The following is a 24,774-nucleotide window of genomic DNA, read 5'->3' as shown; positions in this document are numbered from 1 at the left end:
TCTCATTTTGTAAGCAAGCTTTTCTACCTTGTCTTTAATAGTGTTTGGTTTTGAATAGTTTGGAAACAAGTTGGATTGCTGTGGTTAACACCAATTGCATACTCAGATGTTATTAATAGAAACATTTTTTTAAAATAAAATGATGGACCTGTTATTGACAATATTATTGACAAATCAAATATGATCGTATCCGGTCTGAAAAAGGGTCTGGCCTAAAATATCCTCTGCCCAATCCCTTCCACAGATGCTGCCTAACCAGGTGAAATCCTCCAGCACTTTGTTTTTTCCTCAATGTTCCAGCATCTGCATTCTCTTGTGCCTACGTCGTAACATATAGTTCTGCATAGTTAATGACAATTGTTAGGATTGTTAGGATAAACCAAGTTTTATGACTAGAGCAGCAAAAAGTAGGACTCTACTATCGAACTTGAAATTACAGGTAAGATATGCAAAGGTCCGCGGGTGTTGTACCTCTTGTGAACAGGTTCACCCACTTAGATGCTGTCGGGACAGAAGACGTTAACGCACTGAGCGGCGCACTGGCTTGCGAAGCAAAAAGTGCTGTTGAGCCAAAACCAAAGAGACTGACGCCAGGCGTGGTAGTTGGAGACTCCATTGTGAGACTCCAGGGGTTTCTGTGGCAACAGACAGGATGCGAGGATGGTGTGCTGCCTCCCTGGTGCCAGGATCCAGGATGTTATGGACAGAGTGCAGAGAATCCTCAGGGGCGAAGGTGAACAGCCGGAAGTGGAAGTGCATGTTGGCACAAACAATGTCGGAAAGAAGGGAATGAATATTCTGAGAGCTCGGAAAAGTGCTGAAAAGCAGGACCTCCAGGGTGGTTATCTCCGGTTTGCTTCCAGTTCCTCGTGCTGGCAAGAGCAGGAACAGGGAGATACAGGACCTGAATGAGGAACTGGTGCAGGGGGCAGGGATTTAGATTCTTAGACCACTGGGATCAGTTTTGGAGTAAGGGTGAACTGTACAAAAGGGACGGATTGCACCTTAACAGGTGGGGGGCATTCTGGCAGGCAGGTTTGCCACTGCTACACAGGTGGTTTTAAACTAAATAATGGGGGGGGGGGGTGTCAAATGGGATAGTCAAGTACGGAGTTAAAGGGAAAGGGAGTAAAGGGATAGGAGAGTATGGTCAAGTGTAACAGGGATTGATGTGAAAGGTGTAGATGCGTAAGGAATTAAAAATATTGTATATGAATATGCGAAGTATAAGAAGTAAAGTAGATGAGCTTGAGGCTCAGTTGGAGGTTGGTAGATACGACATTGTGTGAATACTGAGACGTGGCTGCAGGAGGATCGGGCATGGGAACTTAATATTCAGGGTTATACATCCTATAGAAAGGACAGGCAGGTGGGCAGAGGAGGGGGGGTAGATCTGCTGGTAAGGGATAAATTCAGACCCTTGCGAGGGAAGACATAGGGACTGACGAGGTAGAGTCACTGTGGATTGAGTTGCGGAATTGCAAAGGCAAGAAGACACTAATTGGTGTTATCTACAGACCCCCAAATAGTCACTCCCTTCAGTTTCCCAGGGGGTCGGGATGGGACTGAAGTTGGGAGGGAAAGGTGGGGGGGGGGGGGGGGGGGAGGGGTGACTTAGTACGGGAGACAAGTGGAGAGGTGTACTGACTGTGTGGGCAGACACTTTGGTAGTGATTGCCCATGGGGTTCACTGTCGAGGACTTCATAATGCAGAGAGCATTATAAACAGTGGAGCGATTAACCCTGGAAAGGGGGGAGACTTCTCTCTGAGTTGAACCCAGGAAACTGAAGCAGACTCACGTAGACTTAATGTTTAAGAAGGAACTGCAGATGCTAGAAAATCGAAGATAGACAAAAGTGCTGGAGAAACACAAGGTAAATGAACCATTATGAGGTGGTGACCATAATATGGAATTTGAGAGAGAGAAGGTGAAATCAGAAGTGTCAGTATTGCAGTTGAACAAAGGGGACTATGGAGGCATGAGGGAGGAGCTGGCTAAAGTTGACTGGAAAGGGACGACAGGGATGACAGTGGAACAGCAATGGCAGGAATTTCTGGCAATAATCCAGGAGATGCAGGATCATTTCATTCAAAAGAGGAGAAAAGATTCTAAGGAGAGTAAGAGACAACCTTAGCTTGGCAGATGAGTTGAACAGGTACTTTGGTCCTATCTTCACTAAGGAAGACACAAACAATCTCACAGATGTACGAGAGAACAGAGGGTCTAGGCTGATGGAGGAACTAAAGGGAATTCACATTAGTCAAGAAAATGTGTTGGGTAGACTGATAGGACTGAAGGCCGATAAATCCCCAGGGCCTGATAGTCTCCATCCCAGGGTACTCAAAGAGGTGGCTCCAGAAATCGTGGATGCATTGGTGATCATTTTCCAATATTCTATAGATATTGGATCAGTTCCTGTGGATTGGATGGTAGCTAATGTTATCCCACTTATTAAGAAAGGAGGGAGAGAGAAAGCAGGGAATTATAGACCAGTTAGCCTGACATCGGTGGTGGGGAAGATTCTGGAGTCAATTATTAAAGATGTAATAGCGCATTTGGGTAACAGTAAGAGGATCGGTCCAAGTCAGCATGGATTAACAAAGGGAAATTCGTGCTTGACTAATCTTCTGGATTTATTTGAGGATGTAACAAGTAAAATGGATAAGGGAGAGCCAGTGGATGTTGTGTATCTGGACTTTCAGAAAACATTTGGTAAGGTCCCACACAGGAGATTAGTGGGCAAAATTAGAGCACATGGTATTGGGGGATAGGGTGCTGACATGGATAGAATATTGATTGGCAGACAGGAAACAAAGAGTAGGAATTTCAGAATGGCAAGTAGTGACAAGTGGGGTGCCGCAAGGCACGGTGCTGGGACCGCAGCTATTTACAATATATATTAATGATTTAGAAGAAGGAATTAAAAAGTAACACTAGCAAGATTGCAGATGACACAAAGCTGAGTGGCAGTGTGAACTGTGAAGAGGATCATATGAGGATGCAGGGTGACTTGGATAGGTTGGGTGAATGGGCAGATGCATGGTAGATGCATAAGAAATGTGGATAAATGTGAGGTTATCCACTTTGGTGGCAAGAACAAAAAGGCAGATTATTATCTGAATAGTGTCAGATAAGGAAAAGGGGAAGTGCAATGAGACCCGGGTGTCCTTGTACATCAGTCACTTGAAGTAAGCATGCAGGTACAGCAGGCAGTGAAGAAAGCCAATGGCATTAGCCTTAATAATGAGAGGATTTGAGTATCGGAGTAAAGAGGTCCTTCTGCAGTTGTACAAGGCCCTGGTGAGACCACAGCTGGAGTATTGTGTACAGTTTTGGTCTCCTACTTTGAGGAAGGACATTCTTGCTATTGAGGGAGTGCAGCGTAGGTTCACAAGGTTAATTCCCGGGATGGCGTGACTGTCATATGATGAAAGAATGGAGTGACTGGACTTGTATCCACTGGAATTTAGAAGGATGAGAGGGAATCTTATAGAAACATATAAAATTATTAAGGGTTTGGACACCCTAGATGCAGGAAACATGTTCCCGATGTTGGGGGAGTCCAGAACCAGGGGCCACAGTTTACGAATAAGGGACAGGCCATTTGAACTGAGATGAGGAAAAATCTTTTTACCCAAAGAATTGTGAATTTGTGGAATTCTCTGCCTCAGAAGGCAGTGGAAGCTGATTCACTGATTGCATTCAAAAGAGAGTTGGATAGAGCTCTTAGGGCTCGTGGAATCAAGGGATATGGGGAGAAGGCAGGATCGGGGTACTGATTGTGGATGATCAGCCATGATGGTGGTGCTGGCTCATACGGCCAAATGGCCTACTCCTGCACCTACTTTCTATGTATCTATGTACAGGTATGTATGCCAAGTGGACAGAATGGGAATGACATAAAGAAAAAGGCAGGAAAACTGAAGAAAAAAAAAAATGACTAGAAACTCTCAGCAGATCAGGCAACATTTGCTGAAAGAGTTACCTGTTCAGGTGCTGGACACTTCACAAGTTCAGGATAAAGCATGATGCGGTGAGCCAGCACTTCCTGAATTTAGCACGAAAGTCATACAAGTCAGGGAATTTAGTCCCTCTTTGACACACACTCTCTTTTAGCCCAGCTCAGTGCAAAGAAGAGGGCCTGCATTTCTAATTATCAGCTTTTAATGACAGGACAGCACTTCAACAGCTCACAAGTTTCCCCATGCTGCCTTTGCATTATCTGAATTTAAGTTGTGATTTCAAAAGTGTTACCTTTGTGTTATGTTTGAATTCTGCACTCTTCGTTGGAACATTAATGTATTATGCATGTCTAGGCGCTGTAAATGCAGGATTGCTGACTTTAACATTTGGATGCATACTTAAGAATCCTGGCTTATCCCAGCCTGGTCTAATCACCACACAGGAGTAAAATGAACATAAAGTGCTGGAGTAACTCAGCAGGTCAGACAATATCACTGGAGGACATGGATAGGCAATGTTTCAGGTCTGGACCCTTCTTCAGTTGGAAGAAGAGTTCCGATCTGAAACAATGCCTATCCATGTCCTTCAAAAATGTTACCTGACCCGCTGAGTTACTCCAGCACTTTGTGTTCTCCGCAAAATTCCAGCATCTATAAGTTCATTGTAGCTCCAGTAGAAAAACTAGTTGAGTGTAATCTTCCATTTAATTTAATTACAAGCTGATCTCATGATGTGGGAACCAAATAAATCTTAATTGAATGTAGTTGTCACATTCTCCTGCATATCACTCCCTAAATGAATAGCAGTACACAATGCCTGGATGGTACTTCCAAACAGCTATCACGCGTGGAGACATTAAGGCTGCAGTTAAGACCAATCCATCAGAATATCTTCTAATTGTTTCTCAAAAAAATTAAGTAAAACATGAATAACTAAAAGAGAAAGCAATATTCTGGGCAGCATTGTGCAAATGAAGAGCAGCTTTATTGTACTCTGAAGATAGACACAAAAGCTGGAGTAACTCAGTGGGACAGGTAGCATCTCTGGAGAGTAGGAATGGGTGACGTTTCGGGTCGAGACCCTTCTACAAACCAGCCTGTAGTTCCTTCCTACACATTTATTGTACTTTGTTTGACTTTGCGAGGACACTTCCATCTTCTTCCTTTAGAGTAGAGTCACAATGTCTCTCAGTTACATATTGTTCAACCTATACAAAGATCTTTCTTCAATTTGTTCGGCAATGTTTTTTATTTCATTGGATTGGCTGAATAATTTTTTTGAATGAACTTCTTGTGCTAAAATAGAAAATGTTGTTTTCTTTGCCCTTTATCTTCAGGTTTCTGAGTATAATGCACTTGCTGTCAATTCAAAGAGAAAACACTTGGACTGTAATCACAATAAGCCTAACAGACTTGGTTCCCATCTTACTCTTCCATTTCAAAGCCACCAATTTAATGAAATAGTTCTGCTGTTCTCTCTGTAAGGGCTTAGTACTGAACCTCATTATCAAGATCTGATATAGTTTGATGGATGAAAGGTGCTTTTTTCTTGCAAGATCTATAAGAAGTCAGTCTTGGAACAAATAATTTAAGTCTGTAAAGCCTTATGGCCATTGAATTCTGTAAGAGTTTGTGTTAGAGCACAATAGACTGTCTGGTTTATCCCTTTCATGTAGAAATTACCTTATTTAAACTGTCCCCGAGAAAGAATGCACCAGAAGAGAATGATTCACTAGAATGAATCTGTCATTGGGAATACAAAGCAACTTTGTTTGAATTCAACATTTGACAAGGTATTCAGGAGGTGAATTTCTTCAAGGCTTCTCATGCTCTGCTACTGGAACCTCATTGGGAGATGGGTGAACTCTTGCATCTGCTGCACCTATACTGGCAAAGAGCAGCTTCTAGGAAATACATCTCTCTTGCAATTAATCACAAATGCCACACAAACAACACAAAAACAACACAGAATAAGACTTTCAATTTTTTTTCAGTTCGGCTATTTTAAAAAGAATGAACAAAGAGAATGATTCCAAACATGTCAAGTGTATTTCAGACAGTGACGTGGCAGAATGACCAGGAACAAATTCATCATCCACAATACTGGCAAGGTTTAATTCTGAATATTTAAAATTATAACACATGTCGATTGCTATCATATGTCCTGCTAATATAGAGTTTTGCAGATTATTTTATTTTCTATCACACAATATTTTCTTACAACCAATATCCGAGGTTGAGCTTCAACCTCAAATGTTGGTTGCAGTTTATATACAGAATACAATATACAACATACAACAAGGTTTATACAGAGCACTGCTGTATATTTGTTTCAGCAATAGCTTTTGCAAAAACTTTTGTCAAACATTAGAAGGAACTTCAGGCAAGCTTCTCATTTCTGTGAAGATGGTCAATATTGGATTATGCTGCAAACTCAGGACAAATGCATGAACTCTTCATTCAAGGGAACCTTAACACAATTTTGTTTCTTGACTGATAAATATTGAAGGAAATCAAAGCGTAAGTTCAAGTTCAAGTTCAAGTGAGTTTATTGTCATGTGTCCCTGTATAGGACAATGAAATTCTTGCTTTGCTTAAGCACACAGAACATAGTAGGCATTTACTACAAAACAGATAATTGTGTCCATATACCATGATATAAATATATACACACATGAATAAATAAACTGATAAAGTGCAAATAACAGAAAATGGTTATTAATAATCAAAGTTTTGTCCGAGCCAGGTTTAATAGCCTGATGGCTGTGGGGAAGTAGCTATTCCTGAACCTGGTTGTTGCAGTCTTCAGGCTCCTGTACCTTCTACCTGAAGGTAGCAGGGAGATGAGTGTGTGGCCAGGATGGTGTGGGTCTTTGATGATACTGCCAGCCTTTTTGAGGCAGCGACTGCGATAAATCCCCTCGATGGAAGGAAGGTCAGAGCCGATGATGGACTGGGCAGTGTTTACTACTTTTTGTAGTCTTTTCCTCTCCAGGGCGCTCAAATTGCCGAACCAAGCCACGATGCAACCAGTCAGCATGCTCTCTACTGTGCACCTGTAGAAGTTAGAGAGAGTCTATCTTGACAAACCGACTCTCCGTAATCTTCTCAGGAAGTAGAGGCGCTGATGAGCTTTCTTAATAATTGCATTAGTGTTCTCGGACCAGGAAAGATCTCCAGAGATGTGCATGCCCAGGAATTTGAAGCTCTTGACACTTTCAACCATCGACCCGTTGATATAAATGGGGCAGTGGGTCCCCCTCTTACTCCTTCCAAAGTCCACAATCAGTTCCTTGGTTTTGCTGGTGTTGAGGGCCAGGTTATTGCGCTGGCACCATATGGACAGTTGCTCGATCTCTCTTCTATAATCTGACTCATCCCCATCAGTGATACGCCCTACAACAGTGGTGTCGTCAGCGAACTTGGTGATGGAGTTCGCACTGTGATTGGCTATGCAGTCATGGGTATAGAGTGAGTACAGCAGGGGGCTGAGCACGCAGCCTTGAGGTGCTCCCGTGCTGATTGTTATCGAGGCTGACACATTTCCACCAATACGAACAGACTGTGGTCTGTGAATGAGGAAGTCGAGGATCCAATTGCAGAGGGATGCGCAGAGACCCAGTTCTGCGAGTTTGGTAACTTGGAGGGGATGATTGTGTTAAATGCTGATTTCCGCCACCTCCAACGTGACCCCACCACTCGCCACATCTTCCCATCTCCCCCCATGTCTGCCTTCTGCAAAGACCGCTCCCTCCGCAACTCCCTCGTCAATTCTTCCCTTCCCTCCCGCACCACCCCCTCCCCGGGCACTTTCCGTTGCAACCGCAAGAAATGCAACACCTGTCCCTTCACCTCCCCCTCGACTCCATTCAAGGACCCAAGCAGTCGTTCCAGGTGCGACAAAGGTTCACCTGTATCTCCTCCAACCTCATCTACTGCATCCGCTGCTCTAGATGTCAGCTGATTTACATCGGGGAGACTAAGCGTAGGTTGGGCGATCGTTTCGACGAACACCTCCGCTCAGTCCGCAATAACCTACCTGAACTCCCGGTGGCTCAGCACTTCAACTCCCCCTCCCATTCCCAATCCGACCTCTCTGTCCTGGGTCTCCTCCATTGCCAGAGTGAGCAACAGCGGAAATTGGAGGAACAGCACCTCATATTCCGTCTGGGGACCTTGCGTCCGGATGGCATTAACATTGAATTCTCCCAATTTTGCTAGCCCTTGCTGTCTCCTCCCCTTCCTTAACCCTCTAGCTGTCTCCTCCCACCCTCCCATCCGCCCGCCCTCAGGCTCCTCCTCCTCCTCCCCTTTTCCTTCCTTCTCCCCCCCACCCCCCATCAGTCTGAAGAAGGGTTTCGGCCCGAAACGTCGCCTATTTCCTTCGCTCCATAGATGCTGCTGCACCTGCTGAGTTTCTCCAGCAATTTTGTGTACCTGCTAACTAACCCTTCCTCATTACTCAATACCCAGTCTAGAATAGCCTGCTCTCTCGTTGGTGCCTCTACATGTTGGTTTAGAAAACTATCCCGCATACATTCCAAGAAATCCTCTTCCTCAGCACCCCTGCCAATTTGATTCACCCAATCTATATTTACACAGAGAGGGTGTTGGTGAACCACACCTTGTCCGACACCCTCTTCACCTTCACTGGCTCTCCACAAGGCTGTGTCCTCTCCCCACTTCTCTTCATTCTCTACACTGATGACTGCAGATCCACCCAGCCAAACTGCCACTTTGTAAAATTTGCTGATGACACAGTCCACCTGTCTCTGCTTCCCATCCATACACAACATCACAGATCAGCCCTGCAGGACTTTATAGTATGGTGTGAAAAGTCTTGTCTTGAGCTAAATATAAGCAAAACCAAGGACATGATTGTGACCTTTTCCCCCCAACAGAGACAGATGGCTGAGACAGCCACCACTATCATCCAGCAGGAGCCAGTGGAGATAGTGGAGGTATACAAATACCTGGGAACAGCCTTCGACAACCTGCTAAGGTTTTCCTCTAACACAGAGGAAATCCTTAAAAAGTGCCATCAGAGACAGTACCTACTCAGGAAGCTGAAGTCATTTGGTATTAACAAAGACATTCTCACCACATTCTACTACGCATTCATTGAAAATGTAATAACCTTCTCTTTCACTAGCTGGTTCCACTCCATCACCCTGCAAAACAGAAACCGCCTGTTGAATGTGGTCAAGGTCTGCTCAAAAATCATTGAGCAGCCCGTCCGAACTCTCACTGCCCTATGCGACCAACAGTCTGTAAAGTTAACACGCAGGATTCTTCAGGACCCCTCTCACATCCTGTTTCCTGAGTTTGAGTGGCTCCCCTCAGGACGCAGACTCCGCTGTCCGGGTTGCCGGACACAGAGGAGGAAGGCAACCTTCATCCCCAGGGCTGTCCAGCTTCTTAATACTGATCACTGACTCATGAACATATGAAATGAAATAACCTTTTATATGCACTTTTTAATTGAAGCACTAAGGAAGCACTTTAAAACTATTACTATGAGTTGAATGTTGATGTGCAGTGTGTGTTGTGTGATTGTGCAGTGTGTCTGTGAAATGCGTGTGTTGTGTGATTGTGCAGTATGCGTGCTGCTTATGTTTGTTGATTGTGTCCCTCTGTTTTTTTTTAAAGCTACTGTAATGCGCCTTTTTAAATTGCCTCTCGGGGATGAATAAAGTGCTTTGAATTGAATTGAATTGAATTGAAGTCACCCATTATAATTGTTTTACCTTTGTTGCACGCATTTCTAATTTCCTGTTTGATGCCATCCCCAACTCTACTACTACTGTTAGGTGGCCTGTACACAACTCCCACTAGCATTTTCTGCCCCTTAGTGTTTAGCAGCTCTACCCATATCGATTCCACATCCTCCAAGCTAATGTCTTTCCTTTCTATTGCGTTGATCTCCTCTCTAACCAGCAACGCTACCCCACCTCCTTTTCCCTCCTGTCTATCCCTCCTGAATATTGAATATCCCTGGATGTTCATCTCCCAGCCTTGGTCACCCTGGAGCCATGTCTCCGTGATCCCAACTATATCATATTCATCAATAACTATCTGCACATTCAACTCATCCACCTTATTACGAATGCTCCTTGCATTAAGATACAAAGCCTTCAGGCTTGTTTTTACTACACTCTTACCCCTTATTCAATTATGTTGAAAAGTGGCCCTTTTTGATTTTTGCCCTGAATTTGTCTGCCTGCCACTTTTACTTTTCACCTTGCTACCTATTGCTTCTACCCTCATTTTACACCCCTCTGCCTCACTGCTCTTGCACCCATCCCCCTGCCATATTAGTTTAAATCCTCCCCGACAGCACTAGCAAACACTCCCCCAAGGACATTGGTTCCATTCCAGCCCAGGTGCAGACCGTCCTGTTTATACTGGTCCCACCTCCCCCAGAACTGGTTCCAATGCCGTAGAAATTTGAATCCCTCCCCCTTGCACCATTTTCCAAGCCACGTATTCATCTGCAATATCCTCCTATTTCTACTCTGACTGGCCCGTGGCACTGGTAGTAATCCAGAGATTATTACCTTTGAGGTCCTACTTTTAAGTTTATCTCCTAGCTCCCTAAATTCACCTTGTAGGACCTCATCCCTTTTTTTACCTATATCGTTGGTGCCAATGTGCACCACAACAACTGGCTGTTCACCCTCCCCCTCCCCCTCCAGAATGTTCTGCAGCCGTTCAGTGACATCCCTGACCCTTGCACCAGGGAGGCAATATACCATCCTGGAGTCTCGTTTGCGGCCGCAGAAACGCCTATCTATTCCCCTTACAATTGAATCCCCTATTACTATTGCCCTTCCACTCTTTTTTCTCCCCTCCTGTGCGCAAGAGCCACCCATGGTGCCATGAACTTGGCTACTGCTGCCTTCCCCTGATGAGCCATCTCCCCCAAAAGTATCCAAAACGGTATACCTGTTTAGGAGGGAGATGACCGCAGGAGACTCCTGCACTACCTGCCTACTGCTATGCTGGCTAGTGGCCACCCATTCCCTTTCTGTCCTCTTACCTTTTACCTGCGGTGTGACCAACTCACTGTACGTGCTATTCACGACTTTCTCACGATGCTCCAGTATGAATCCAACCGCAGCTCCAATCGTTCAATGCAGTCGGCCAGGAGCTGCAGCTGGACACACTTCCTGCAAATGTAGTCACCAGTAAATGAGGTTGGAGGAGGTGCAAGTGAACCTCTGCCTAACCTGAAAGGAATGCCGGGGTCGAGGGAGGAGGTATAGGGATAGGTGGTGCATCTCCTGCAGCTGCAGGGGAAGGTACCTGGGGAGGGGGCGGTTTGGATGGGGGGGGATGAGTTAACCAGGAGTTGCAGAGGGAACATTCTCTGCAGAAGGCAGAAAGGGTGGAGATGGAAAGATGTGACCATAGGTGGGATCCCCTTGGAGGTGGCGAAAATGCCAGAGGATTATGTGTTGTATGCAACGGCTGATGGGGTGAAAAGTAAGGACTAAGGGGACTCTGTCCCTGTTGCAACTACGGGGGTGCGGAGCAAGGGCAGAGCTGTGGGGTACAGAGGAAACATGTGTGAGGCCTCATCTATGATGGAAGAGGGGAACCCCCGTTCCCTAAAGAATGAGGACATCTCGGATGTCCTCGTATGGAACAACTCATTTTTGCGCGGATGCGGCTTAGACTGAGGAATTGGGAGTGGGGGATAGAGTCTTTGCAGGAAGCAGGGTGGGAAGGAGTGTAGTCGAGATAGTTCTGGGAGTCAGTGGGTTTGTAATAGACATCAGTCGATAGTCTATCTCCTGTGAAGAAAACTGTGGGATCAAGAAAGGGGAGGGAGTGTACAAGATTTAAGCTTCCTCTTACCGTAGAAGCGCTTCACTTACCTTCAGCGGTGCTGCAGTTCTGTCACTGGCCGTGTGCGTGACTTTGGCGCCTTTGAGGGGGGGTGGGGGGAGGCCATTTTCTCCTGCCTGTCCGAGATATATTTTCTCGGGCTTCTACCTTATGCTGAAAATTCGTTCCGACTGCCGTTCTCTGAATTTTTTTTTAAACCGTGGGACAATTTCAGCGCTGGAGTAAAATAAAAAGTGACTTCTAATGCCGTCAACGCAGGCAACGGAACGGACCTCATGTACAGGACAAACATAAGGTAAGTCGTTTATTTTACATTAAAAAGTTGCTTCTTAGGATTATTTTAATCAAAATTTCACGCTGCGAAAATGTGATTTGGGCCCCATACGAACCGGCAGTGTTTTTCTTGCCGATATGGGGTTTAAATTCACCGCAAACCGCAACGTTCCAATTGATCGCGTTCCACAAAAACCCACTCGCAAGATGATTAAAATGGCCATTAATTTACGGGAATTAAACACTAAATTCCTTTCATTTGGCCTATAAATTCATGACAATGAGATTTAAAAATCATGTTATATTGTGAATTATTGTGTGAATGTTATTTGGACACTTAGGCTATTTAAAAATGTTAACCTTTTCTTAAATGGATAGATGTTTAGATCTAGTAATTGAATTTTGTAATTAGCTACAATTAGGTAACTAACTAATTATATGCTTTAATTTCAGGTCATCCAAGTAAGATTGTTTCATATTTGTTTCAGAATGCTTCAATCTACAATAACTGAAAATTTCATTCAGTTCTCTTAATTTTTGACTGTCCTCGATCACAGCTTTTGAGTTAAGTCAATGGAAAAGCAATAGGGAACATGATGCTAATTTCAGAGTATGAACATGGCCATAACTTTTTTAATACTGAAGATATGAAAGTGAATTAGGTGTCAAATTAAACTTCTTTTTATGCTTTATCTGATGGGATAAATTGCAGATTTGATTTTTTTAATCTCAAAATGTTGTAACATTGCTACTTCACTCGGTATTGTGATACAATGACTACCAAAGAACATAGAAACATAGAAACATAGAAAATAGGTGCAGGAATAGGCCATTCGGCCCTTTGAGCTAGCACCGCCATTCAATATGATCGTGGCTAATCATCCAAAATCAGTACCCCGTTCCTGCTTTCTCCCCATATCCCTTGATTCTGTAGATGGACACAAAATGTTGGAGTAACTCAACAAGACAGGCAGCATCTCTGGAGAGAAGAAATGGGTGATGTTTCAGGTCGAGACACTTCTTCAGACTCAGTATCAGAGTGTGCCACTGAGTTACTCCAACATTTTGTGTCTACCTTCGATTTAAACCAGCATCTGCAGTTTTTTCCTACACATCCCTTGATTCTTTTAGCCCTAAGAGCAATATCCAATTCTCTCGTGAAAACATCCAGTGAATTGGCCTCCACTGCTTTCTGTGGCAGATAATTCCACAGATTCACAACTCTCTGGGTGAAAACATTTTTCCTCATCTCAGTCCTAAATGGCCTACCCTTATTCTTAAACTGTGACCTCTGGTTCTGGACTCCCCAACATCAGGAACATTTTTCTGTATGATCCATATGTTGTCCAAGCCTTTCTGTAGACTGCGTAATACTGCTTCATTAACTGGGTGTTATAAACAGAGCTAAAGACTTCCACTTATGAGACAAGATTACTGATATAACATTAAAGATGGTTGAGATGATGATTCCCTCAGAAAAGTTTGCAATAATATGATGGGCCTGCAATTATTTGTATCCATTATCAGACCATCAGTTGTGTCATGCTGATTCCAACTAATTGAGGTTTGGTTTTTCACTCCCATTGATTTCAGTTTAAACATTCAATTTTCTTTGGAAATAGAAGAGTCACATACTGTATGTTTTTTTTTTACTATGGTAAAACCTGCAAGAAAAACAATAAATGAAGAGCAAAACAAAAGTCAGGCAACTTTGTTCTTTCACTATTTCTGAAAACTATCGAAAAAATGGCCACCACAGGTGCAGTCAGATTGATCTCCATTTTCCAAGGGCACCAGAGAAATGACACTGTCGGGAGCCACAGAAACTGGGATCACCAGGCAATTCAAACGCCTATTAGAAATTGGATAATAAACTACCTGCCCGGCTATTTCATTTCAGATTCCAGCCGCAGAAAGCAATTGAGAACATTGGACTATTTTTTTCCGTGGGTTTTTCCGTGTCACTGCCATTAAGAAATCATACAGAAACTCCATCAAGTTTAGCAAAATATTTGACTTTATAGTGTATGTGATACGATATTTCTCACAAAAGTAACACAGTAAAATCCAAATCACAGAATCGAACACAAATTATTCTGCTTAAATGCAAAGTATTATATCCCTTAATGGGCTGCATGGTGGCTCAGCAGGTAGTGCTCTGCTGCACAGCACCTGTGACCTCATGGGTTTCCTCTGGGTGCATCCCACATCTCAAAGCCACATGGGTTTATAGGTCAATTGGCTTTTATTAGATTAGAATTAGAATTAGATTCCTTTATTGTCATTCAGACCTTTCGGTCTGAACGAAATTATGTTGCCTGCAGTCATACACAGAACCAATAAAAACAAAACATACAATAAACACAAATTAAACATCCACCACAGTGAGTTCACCAAGCACATCCTCACTGTGATGGAGGCAAAGTCTTAGTATAAATTGACCCTTGTCTGCATGGAGTGGATGCAAAAGTGAGATAACATCGAACTGGTGTGGTGGTCAGCATGGACTTGGTGGGCCAAAGGGCCAGTTTCCACGCTGTATCTTTCAATCAATCAATCATTCTTGTAGAACATTTCCATTTCTTCTTGTGGTAGAGCTCTTTAAATATGGCAGTCAGTCCCCAAGTCAGACCTCACTGCACTTTTAGACTCAAAAGCAAGCAAGCTTTTTTTTAAAGCTGGATGTGATTATTATTAAATATAAATGATATATGGTTTGACACGAATTACAAATGTGGAATGGGTTTTTAATTTGTAACGTGGTTTCTTTCATTAATTTCTTTCTTTCTACTGAACACTGAAGGCAGCTTTCCTCTACTCCAGTTAACTTCACAATCAGCTAGTGCAGGAAGGTGGCATGAAATTATCAGCTCTCAGCAAAGCCAAGTGAGTCACGGTATGAGGTGTTTATACACCTAATGTGAAGTCTTGCTACCTCATGTAGTGCAGATCTAACAAAGAGAGGTGAGGGTTACACTTTGAACTGTGATTCATTGGAGCAGGCAACTTCACACACTATTAACATTTCAACACTTAATAACTTTGAAGCTATAATATAAAAAGGGATCATTGTAAAATAATAGTTTTCATTCACGTGAAGTGGAAATTAAGTGCAGGATACCACCATTGCTTGTAGTGCCTCTCATATTACAGCAAGTATACATATTTTGATTTCATTACTAGAACCCTCTCTGACAATATAAATATCCAAATTACACAAACACAGTCTTTTTTTCTATGGTAGAGGATTCTAAAACTAGAGGGTGTAGGCTTCAGGTGAGTTAGGAGTAATTTAAGAATAACCAAAAGGGCAACCTTTTAACTCAGAGAGTAGTAAGTATCTGGAATGAGCTGTCAGAGGAAGCTATAGAACCGGATACAAGTACAAGTTTTAAAATACATCTGGATAAATTTATAGAAAGAAAGGGTTTTGAGGGCTATGGGCCAAATGCAAGTAAATGAAATTAGCCCAATATGCCAACTTTGTCAGCATAGACAGTGTGGGTGAAAAGGCCTATTCCTGTGTTGTACAGCTCTCTATGACTCTGTAATCCCTTACTGTCAAATATCATAGGCTTACTGGAAGTCATCCCAAAAGGGCAAGGCAACCCAAGCCAAACAATAAACATTAACTCTAGACATTTACAAGCCAAAGTATTTGTAGAACTTTGATTGTCTATTTGATCCTTTAATAAATGGCAGAGAATGAAATCAAACCTGGTAGGTTTACACAACCTGAAACTATAACTCTTCAAATGCAAACAGACAATTTGAGACAGCTAATTCTGCATGTGGTATTCTTCAGTGGAACCAATATGTGAAATCCAATCCAGTTTATGAAAGCCTATCTAGTTTAAAGAAGTCTGGCAGCTTTATGAGCTGTTTTGTGATGCGCTGTAAAACACAAAGAATATTTGCTGTGCAATGAAGCAATCTGCCATCAGCGTAATTTCAGCGCTGAGTAGATGAAGCAAAAAATCATTGTGTTCTGTTGTTTACAACATCTCAGAACATGTATACTGCAACAAGGCCAATGCTTAATTACAGTATTTGAAATTATTGTTTCTGTGTGAACTCTTTTTAACCTCTGTCACCTCTGGGTGGCATGTTAACTACATATTACTCACCAGTAAGATGATAATCTGCCATAAAAATATAATAATAGCACCACCCACCATGATCAGTAACCATCTAATGAATCAGGGAAGGGACAGAAATGAAATTTCTCTTTGACCACACACAAAACATGAATAATACTAGAGGCACAAGGAACTGTAAATGTTGGAATTTTGTGTAGAACACAGAGTGATGGAGCAACTCAGCGGGTCAAGTCGCATTTCTGGAGGACATGGATAGGCAGCATTTCAGGTTGCAATCCTTCTTCAGACCCAATCCCTCCAGAGAATCAACCTGACCCGTTGAGTTATTCCAGCACTTTGTGTTCTAAATAATATTATACGCAAGCTTCGGTCTGCAACTGAAACGTAGTCAGGAGTCTTCATTTTATTCATCCACATTTGCATGTTTTGGCTTCGGAATAGGTGGGAATTGCATTTGTATATAATAGATGAAGTACTAGAGTATTATATAGTGCGTCAGATACTCTGAGAGGGGAGAGATTTAAGGGAGATCTCAGGACAACTTTTTCACTCAAGAACTTGTCCAAAATGACCAAAGATCATTTTTGCAAAGTTTGCTCAGCTTTTCAGATCTTAGCTTGTATATCAAACATCATGGTTGTTACTGTGTAGAAACAAAGAAATGCAGATGCTGGTTTACACCAAAGATAGACGCAAAGTGCTGGAGTAACTCAGGGGATCAGGCAGCCTCTAATTGGAGAAAAAGGATACGTGACATTTCGGGTCGGGACCTGTCTTAAGACTGAACAACGATATCCAGTCTAAAGAAGTTTCCCGACCCGAAATGTCACCGATTCTGTTTCTCCGGAGATGCTGCCTGACCCGCTGAGTTATTCCAGTATGTCGCGTTTATCATGGTTGTTACTATTAAGAGCCTGTCCCACATAGGCGATTTTTCAGCGGACTGCCAGCGACTGTCAAGTTCGCGGCACTCGCCTGGAAAACCGGGAACTGGAACGGCGACTGTCAGAGTGGAACACACACACACTCATACACAAACACATCGCAAAGGCAGGGGCCAGGGAAAGCGGAAATTCACACGGTGCAAAGCCAAGGTGATACAGACACAGGCCGCGATGAACAGGAAGGTTAAGACGGCTAGCACAGTGTACGATAAGTCCTTTAAAAGAGGGGAGAAGGGGGGCGAAGGAGTGGAGACATTTTTAAGAAGCCAGAAAACTTTTAATAAGCCAGAGATACACAGCTGTGAAGTTCAGCGGGCATTTAGCATTACCGGTCGGTTATCCTTGTTCTGAAAACTCGAGCTTACGTTTTTCCCCCCCAATGAGCCAATAAAAATGCCTGGTCAGCAAAGGCGATTAACTAAAACAGCTACGAGTACCTCGACTACCCATAACTACATGGTGACCCCACTACAACTGCACCTACCACTACAGGATTATCGATTTTCTCCATGGCGACCAATTTTCAACATGTCGCGGCGACCATACTGAATGCCGCGACTAGTTCCCAGAATGCGGGAACTCCTCGCGACCATGAAAGAGACTCACCAGAGACCACCAGCGAACATGTGGCGACCATGTGGCGATCATGAGGCGAGCGCAGAGTCTCCTGCACTCGCCTAAGAAGTCGCCTAAGTGGGACAGGCCCTTTAGTTTACTGACCCAAAAAGAATGTTGTTACACAATGACATAGTAACCTTTTATAAATGTACTGGATGCAGGGAATGTGTGGGAAGGGGTCTAATAATGCAAGGAAGACCTGGAAGTAAAGGGCCTGTCCCACCTGGCGATTTTTTCGTCGACTGCCAGCGTCATATCAGGGTCGCTAAAAGATTTTGAACATTTCAAAATCCAGTGGCGACAAAAGAAATGTTGCGACACTTGAGGAAACCCATGCGTCAATACGTCACCACGCCGCCTCACACCGCATCACGCCACAACTTTTTCGGTGACCTGATAGATCAAAGATCATGGCAATCACGATGGCGCGACAGTACAGTTGGTGCCTTACAGAAAATGCAGCGCCGGAGACCCGGGTTCGATCCTGACTACAGGTGCTGTTTGCACGGGGTCTGTACGTTCTCCCCGTGATCTGCGTAGGTTTTCTCCAAGATCTTCAGTTTCCTCCCACACTCCAAAGATGTACAGGTTTATAGGTTAATTGGCTTTGTAAATGTAAAAATTGTCGCTAGTGGGTGTAGGATAGTGTCAATGTGCGGGGATCGCTGGTCGGCGCGGACCCGATGGGCCGAAGGGCCTGTTTCTGCGCTGTATCACTGAACTAAACTAAACTAAACTAAACTAATATAGAAATGGAAGGAGAAGCAAATGCCAGAATGAATCCCCAGCAAGCAATAATTTTGGTGGTACCTCAAAGTCAAAGCAAAAGTCAAAGTTCAAAGTCAAAGTACAAAGTCAAAGTTCAAATTTATTCGTTACATGCACCAACTAATTTACAGTGAAATGAATTTGGCTTGCAGCAATGCAATTGAAAAAAAAGAACACGCAATACACAATAGAATTTAACATAAACATCCACCACAGCATTCTTCACTGTGGTGGAAGGAAACAAAGTTCAGTCAGTCCTCCTTCCCCGTCCATCCATGGTCGGGGCCATGAACCCTCCACAATCGCTACTACAGACGGCTGGATGCACAGACCCGCTCGTCGGGATGATCGAAACTTTGACGTTGGGACGGTCAAACACACTCCGCGGCTTGGAGTGCCCGAATCAGCCACTTTCCTACTGGAGACCGCAGCTTCAGGATGTTATAGGCCACCGGCCGGCGGTCGGAGCTCTTCTCCGGTGACCCCCGGCAAGGGATCCAAGGCTCTGATTGGTAAGTCCACACCACGCCCGCGGCTAGAAGCTCTGCAGACCATAGCCCCATGATGCCAAAGTCACCAGTCCAGCGATTGGAGCACTCCTTTCTGTCGACCCCCGGCAAGGGTCGCCCCGCTCCGTGATGGAAAAGTCCACGCTGAAGCTCTGGGCCCGAATCCGGGAAAGGCCGCTCCAATCCAAGCTGTTAGGACGCGAGGGAGGCGGAGAAGGGACATGGAAAAAGTCGCCTCTCCGTCGAGGATGTGACTGAAAAACGGTTTTCCCCCTTTCCCCCCCACCACCCCCCACATAAGACATACCAAGAGACACCAAAACAAACACTTGGACACACCAAATAAAACAAAAACATTCTAAATAACAAACACGCTGCTGGCAGGGCAGCCGACTCACTGGCTTCTTCTTCTTTCATGTGGCGTGCACAGCCTAAAGTTGTAGGACAACTTGTTCTATTTGATCTTCTGTTTGTGCACGTCGAGTTGATTGCATTAGTCGAAACAGGGCGGACCACGTGAAGGTTGCAATCTTCCAATCTCCGAATCACTGTGTATGGTGGGAACATCACTCCTCACATGTTATCGCTATATGTCTCATTAGGTCTCAAGAATATTAGAGGAAGCTGGTAATTAAAAGTACCTACATCAGCTTGCTTATTTATGTATTGTATTTATTTACCTTTCTTGGACATCAGTGGAGCTGCACACTAAATCTCGTTGCACTGACGTGCAATGACAATAAAAGATATATTATTATTATTATTATTATCGACCACCTGAGCAGGTTCCTGCCAAGTTTCAAAGATCCTGACCTGAAATATTGCCTATCCATGTTCTCATGAGATGCTGCCTGGCCTGCTGGATACTATCTGTTGCTGATAAGTAGCCCAGCAAAACTACATAATGTCTCAGATGCTCTTTTTGTCCCTTTTTGCCCCACCTCTGTTGCAACCTGGTTCTCTGATAAATTTCGGGCCAACCTGATAAGTCGTGAGGTGGTGTTTAACTTCCACACAAATATTGGCTGCCTTTGAAACTCCACCGTCCAACCACTTGCTCAAACTTAAATGTTGGCAACACTTTGTGCAGCTTAACACTGTCATAAACAGTCTGCTTAATCCCCACCAGACCTCAACCATCATTACATCCCCGCTCCTATAGATTCTCCTTCACCCAAAGTTGAGCTTCAAGCTCCACATTAGTGCATTTAGAAAACCAAAAGTTTTCACCTTCAAAAGTCAGGGATTCATAGTTGCTAAACCTATTAATCATATCTTCATTACCATACCATAACTGCTTTCAATGTTGACCTCCAAAGCTTTATACACAAACATCAAAGCTCCATCACAATCTCATCTGCACTGAATATTACATATCTTTCATTATGATACCAACTGTAGCTCTTTATTATGGCTGATGTTATTCATTGGGCTTCCATTTTATTGCTCATGTGTTAAGGGAGTTACATCTGTATATTCATCTTTTCAGCAGATAATCGTACTAATATACAAAATATTCTTCTGCTGTTCCAAATCTATTTGCCATCCTTATGACAATTCGGTGTCTGACCTTAGAATCAATGAATGTTGTACCCTGCAAAACTGCGAGTTACCTACAAGCAGAAGGAACATTTCTTCACCGACTACAAGAAAGCACTGGAATTCGCCCAGGACATTGAGAAATCCACGGAGGATTGAACATTATCTTCACGGTGTCATCACTTGACAGAGAACAAATGGAACTTTAAGTTGTTATACTCAAGGACTAATGATAGTTAATAATGATAGTTGAGCAAGTTATCTTGCTATTGATTTACAACCATTATTATTTAGTACTAATCACTACTAATTATTACTAACAAATTCTTAGAATTAGTTATAAATAAGAACTGTGAATAATGTCTGATTCAGGTATTTAATTAATACTTTTTAAAAAAAATATTTGACTAATATTTTTTTAAGAGAATAAAAATCCCCTACTACTGGATTACAAATTCTTTGGACAATTTTTTTTTTCTTTTTTCTCCCCTCCCTTTTATAAACTGTTTTTATTGAAATTTTCTTTTTTTTTAAAACACGGAACTAGTATTATTTTTTTATAAGGCTATGGAAGTCTCTAGAGGTTTAGCCATGCTAGTGTGGCTATCACTAACTACACGGATTGTAGTTGTAGTTTTCCTACTTTCTTGCCACTCTTTTAACCATCTAGCTTTCTACTTTATCTTTAATCATAACTTAAATATTAAATGTAATCATAAGTTTTTTTTAAGGAGTTATGTTCGGGATGAAGATCTATTAAACTTAAAATTCATCTATCCCGTGTCGGGTGGAATGTCAGGTTTAGTGTGTTGAACCATTTGCTCTTTTATAGACCATACGATGCAAGATGTTAATATGAAAATTTGGGGTGAAGGAATTACATTTTGTAGTTGGAATGTCAAGGGTATTAATGAACCAATCAAGAGAGGTAAAGTATTAGCACACTTAAAATCACTTAAAGCTGATATATTGTGTTTCTTCAAGAAACTCATCTTAAAAATGAAACACAACATAGATTGAAAGCAAAATGGATTGCCAAAACGTATAATTTCTCATTCTCTCATAAGTCTAGAGGGGTTGCAATTTTAATTCGTAAGGGTTTACCTTTTAAACATAAATCAACTATTGGGGATATTGATGGGAGATCTATTATACTGGTGGGTGAATTATATATTTTTTAAGTGATTTTCCTCAACGTTATTGGTCCAAATTTTGACAGCCCATAGTTTTTCTAGAAAACATTTAATACTATTCCGGAACTTACACAATACAATTTGATAATTGGTGGAGACTTAAATTGTACATTAGACCCTTATCTAGATAGATCATCAAGACAAAGGAAAATCAAATCCATGGCAAGTGAATTATTAAACTCATACATTAATACTGCCAATATCAAAGATGTCTGGAGAATAGAAAATCCAACTGGATGAGAATACTCATTTTATTCACCTGTACTTTAAACTTACTCAAGAATCAACTATTTTTTAGTGGACTCTAAACTCATCCCATATACTTATAACTCGAAATATCATAATATTATAATCTCGGATCATGCATCTTTAACATTCACGGTTAAACTAAATGGAATGACCGAGAAGCAGACACAATGGAGACTTAACCCTCAAATTTTAAATGACAAAACATGCTACGAATATCTTATAACACAATTAATATGTTTTTTGAGAAGAATGACCTCCCAGAAACACCTGTCTCCCTTATCTGGGAAACATTTAAAGCATTTGTACGAGGAGTGCTTATCTCCTCTCAAGCCTTTCATAATAAAAAGAATCGAGCTAAACAACATGAATTAGAAATGGAAATAAGGCAATTAGATACAGATAATGCGACTGCTCCTTCTATGATAAAACACAACAAAATCGCTGCACTTAAATATAAGTTAAATCACATATACTCAGATCAAATTATAAAACTTTATCAACATACTAAACAACTACAATTTGAATTCGGTGATAAACCACAAAATCTGTTAGCCCGTCAAATTCGTAAATTGGATGAGGAAAAAACAATTCATAAAATTAGATCAGATATGGGAGAAACACTAACATTGCCTAAGGATATCAATGACAGATTTTTACAATATTATCAAGCATTTTATTCAGCCACAACGACAGACTGTTCCATGAGAATGGAAACATTATTACAGATATGTAATTTCTCAGGTTTAGATCTGAAAGAGAGAGAATTTTTAGGTGCTGAAATATCAGTAAAAGATATTGAAGTCCATTAGATCTTTGAAAAACGGAAAGGCCGCAGATGGTTTAAACTCTGAATTTTATTAAAAAATTGAATGATTTGATCTCTCCACGTTTACAGACATTATATAACTATGCCTTCACTCAGCAGAAACTGTATCAACAATAACACTTATACCAAAAACGGATAAGGATCTCGAGGATCCTGGTTCATATAGAGCAATAGCTCTTTTAAACACTGATCAGAAGATATTAACTAAAATTTTAGCCCATAGATTAAGTTTAGTGATTCATAAATTAATACATCCCGATCAAACAGGTTTTATCCCAAAACGTTATTCATTTTATAATCTGAGACGATTATTTAATATTATATACTCAAATAGAATAGCTTCTTCTTCTTCTTCTTGCGTATGGCGTGCACAGCCTAAAGTTGGAGGACAACTTATTCTATTTGATCTTACTTGATTGTGCACGTCAGGTTGATTGCATTCGTCGAAACAGGGTGGACCACGTGAAGGTTGCAATCTCCCACCCCATAGAATAGCTAATGTAGACTTAGCAGTCATCTCGTTAGATGCTGAAAAAGCATTTGATCAGGCGGAATGGCCCTATCTTTTTTCTGTGATGGAAAAATTTCAACTGGGTGAGAAGTTTTGCATATGGGTTAAACTCCTATTTACTAATCCAACAGCTAGAATATTGACAAATCAAATGTTATAACCATATAACCATATAACAATTACAGCACGGAAACAGGCCATCTCGACCCCTCTAGTCCGTGCCGAACACATAGTCTCCCCTAGTCCCATATACCTGCGCTCAGACCATAACCCTCCATTCCTTTCCCATCCATATAACTATCCAATTTATTTTTAAATGATAAAAACGAACCTGCCTCCACCACCTTCACTGGAAGCTCATTCCACACAGCTACCACAGCTATCACCCAAATTCAGGAGGTTGTAGAGGTTGTAGACAAGGATGCCCATTATCTCCGTTATTATTTGCCCTAGCTATCGAACCACTTGCAGAAAGTATTAGAGCTCACCAAGAAATTTATGGATACAACACTAAAGATACAGTTAATAAAATGTCTTTATATGCAGATGATGTATTATTATGCATCACAAATTCAGAAACAAGTATTCCAAATTTATTAAATCTTATAACTCATTTTGGCTCATTCTCGGGATATAGAATTGGAATAAAAGTGAAATTATGCCAATAACGGAACTAAACCCATATATATTGCAACAATCTCCTTTTAAAATTATGAAAAATGTAAATATCGTGGAATTTATGTGACTAAGAAATATACTTCCTTATTTAAACTAAACTTTCCTCCTTTACTTAATAAACTACATAAGAATATTCAGTATTGGAAAACACTCCCCATCTCAATGCTTGGTAGAATTAATGCCATAAAAATTATTTTCCTTCCACAATTACTGCACTTATTTCAATCAATTCCGATATATCTTCCAAAATTATTATTTTTTTAACTTGACTCTATTGTTACAAATTTTATTTGGGACTACAAGAACCTACAAGATTCTAAGGAGAGTAGGAGGCAACTGTGGCTGACAAGAGAAGTTAGGGATAGAATAAAACTAAAATAAAAGATGTATAACACAGCAAAGAGTAGCCGGAAGCCAGAGGATTGGGAAACTTTCATAGGACAACAGAAGGAAACAAAACGGGCAATACGGGCTGAAAAGATGAAGTACGAGGGGAAGGTACACAAAAATGCTGGAGAAACTCAGCGGGTGCAGCAGCATCTATGGAGCGAAGGAAATAGACGACGTTTTGGGCCAAAACCCTTCTTTCGCAGGGGACAGACTTCTGACCGACATACACTACAAACACCCTCCAAAAGTAAGAGGGGAAGTTGGCCAGGAATATAAAGAAGGACAGTAAAAGCTTCTTTAGATATGTTAAGGGGAAAATGGTAGAAAAGTCAAATGTGGGTCCCTTGAAGGCAGACACGGG

At 42.0% G+C, this 24,774-nt stretch overlaps 1 long non-coding RNA gene across 1 annotated transcript; it reads left to right on the top strand.

The window, feature by feature from the left end:
- Positions 1-4,224: 4,224 nt before the first annotated feature.
- LOC116970922 lies at positions 4,225-23,830 on the top strand. The gene is made up of 3 exons (XR_004411356.1): positions 4,225-4,234; positions 7,850-7,858; positions 23,752-23,830. It is a non-coding gene; the product is annotated as an uncharacterized LOC116970922 (long non-coding RNA).
- The last annotated feature ends 944 nt before the right edge of the window (positions 23,831-24,774 follow it).

Source organism: Amblyraja radiata, chromosome 3 (genome assembly GCF_010909765.2).
Source record: "Amblyraja radiata isolate CabotCenter1 chromosome 3, sAmbRad1.1.pri, whole genome shotgun sequence".
Taxonomy (NCBI): Eukaryota; Metazoa; Chordata; class Chondrichthyes; order Rajiformes; family Rajidae; genus Amblyraja; species Amblyraja radiata.
The sequence above is the reverse complement of the archived record's forward strand: the minus strand, read 5'-3'. Positions and strand labels throughout refer to the sequence as shown.